Below are 2,500 nucleotides of genomic sequence, written 5' to 3'. Positions count from 1 at the left end.
GATCAGAATAAAGGAGAGAGAGAGAGAGAGAGAGAGAGAGAGAGAGAGAGAGAGAGAGAGAGAGAGAGAGAGAGAGAGATAAAGGGGAAGTCAGCCTCTGCTTCACTTCAGCAAGGGTCAACAATCCTCTTGCAGATTTCCCTGCAAAGTTAGTAGCAACAGTCGGATCTTCGAGAGAATTCGCCTTCAAGATTTTCTTTTCAATCATTTCGACGGGATCCAGAGAAAGAGAAACAGAAAATCTAGGATGGAAGATTGCAGGACCTCGGTGTTCCTGCTGTAAAAACAGGGGAAGTAAATCATGGATTTTGTTCTCTTCTTAATGGAGTGACGGTCATCTATTTCGAAGGAAAAAAAACTACGAAACTCAGAATATGTTCCTTTTCTTCATTGTATAATTTTCGAAATACTTTATGACTTTTTTTTATTGATTGGTTTATTCGGGATTTCATATTGTTACTCAGATTTAGATAAGAATGCTTTAGTAAATAATAATTATTATGATTGAATTTCTAGATGATGTTATACCAATTTTCTTACATTTAGACACGCCATTGCTTAAGATAATGTAGCGTGTGTATCACATCTTATTAATTCAATAAAATTCATTATTCCTCATAATTTTGTGATATAATTTGTTGAGCTTATATTTTATATATTCTTTAAAAGCGTACTTGATTTACCAAAAGGATACAAGAGAAGTGCGAAGCTTTCAAAATTCACTTGCGACCATTAAGAAATATGAACATTGCAAAGATTGCGACTGCTTTTATTATCTTCCATTTCTATATCTATTTCGTATCCAGACATGAAAATATAATAGCACGCTGGATCTCTAAGAGAATTTGTCATATTTAGCAAATCAGCACAAGCTCATCATTGCAAAATGTATTTGGAAAAAAAAGTATCATGAGATAACGGGCAGAAAAGTGATCTTTGGTGTACCCTCAGGTGAGAACACCCAAACACAAAAAAAAGTGGAAGGATTTAAAGGTAGTACTAGGATATATTGCATTATTTATGATGTAGTAGGATGGCCAGGGCACCAGCCACCCGTTGAGATACTACCGCCAGAAAGTTGCGGGGTCCTTTGACTGGCCAGACAGTACTACATTAAATCCTTTTCTGTGGTTACGGTTCATTTTCTATTTGCCTACACACACACACACACACACACACACTGAATAATTCTGCCTATTCTTTACACATTCTCTGCAATCCTCATATATCTGACAACACAGATTACCAAACAATTCTTATTTATTCAAGGGGTTACTGCACTGTAATTGTTCAGTGGCAACTTTCCTCTTGGTAAGGATAGTAGAGACTCATTAGCTATGGTAAGCAGCTCTTCTGGGAGAAGGACACTTCAAAATCAAACCATTGTTCTCTAGTTTTGGGTAGTACCATACCCTCTGTTCCATGGTCCTCCACTGTCTTGGGTTAGTGTTCTCTTGCTTGGGGGTACATTCGAGCACAATATTCTATCTTATTTTTCTTCTCCTTATTTTGTTAAAGTTTTTTATAGTTTATATAAGAGAAATTTATTTTGATCTTGTTACTCTTCTTAAAATATTTTATTTTCCTTTTTTCCTTTCCTCACTGGGCTAGTTTCCCTGTTGGAGCCCCTGGGCTTATAGCATCCTGCTTTCCCAGCTACGGCTGTAGCTTAGCAAGTAATAATAATGATAATTAGGTCTAAAGAACATATATTTCATTGCATCTTCCTTTACTAAAATGGCCATAGCGGGGAAGTTTCTTCTACCCTTTATTTTCGATTTTTTCCTTTTTTTTTTTTTTTTTTTTACAGAGCATGCCTATACACTTCTAATTTATTCATGTTTATTTTCATACCAGATTCAGATGTGCTTACCAATCAAGATTTCATCACGACATGAATTTAAAAAAAGTTTTCTTGGTAGGAATATTTGTCGCAGAACGGAACGTTAAGTTCTCTTTTGATAAAGATAACTAGCAAAACCAAGACTATAACCTAAATAAATTGAAGCGAGTGATGACGTCATATGTTAAACCTTGCTAGAACAGTTTATATGATGGCCTTGCTAGAATAGTTTATATGATGGCCTTGCTAGAATAGTTTATATGATGACCTTGCTAGAATAGTTTATATGATGACCTTGCCAGAGCAGTCTATGTGATGACCTTGCTAGAGGAGTTTATATGATGACCTTGCTAAAGCAGTTTATATTATGACCTTTCTATTTATTAATTAGAGGGGCGCTCGGTAGAGCACAGACCTCCGCCGCGGCAGCTTATTTCTCAACCTTTTGCTCAACCTTGACCTTGGCCCTTAACATGTATTAATTGGCGTGGATTTTCATACAGTCAAATATGAACCAAGTTTGAAATCTCTGTGACAACGATGTCCAAACTTATGGCTGATTAAGTGAATTGGACATTTTACTTGACCTTTAATCTTGAGCTTTGACCTTGACCATCCAAAATTTAATAATTTCCAGTATTTTACTTAACAGTTAAT

The sequence above is a fragment of the Palaemon carinicauda genome, chromosome 24, assembly GCF_036898095.1.
Source record: "Palaemon carinicauda isolate YSFRI2023 chromosome 24, ASM3689809v2, whole genome shotgun sequence".
Taxonomy (NCBI): Eukaryota; Metazoa; Arthropoda; class Malacostraca; order Decapoda; family Palaemonidae; genus Palaemon; species Palaemon carinicauda.
The sequence above is the reverse complement of the archived record's forward strand: the minus strand, read 5'-3'. Positions refer to the sequence as shown.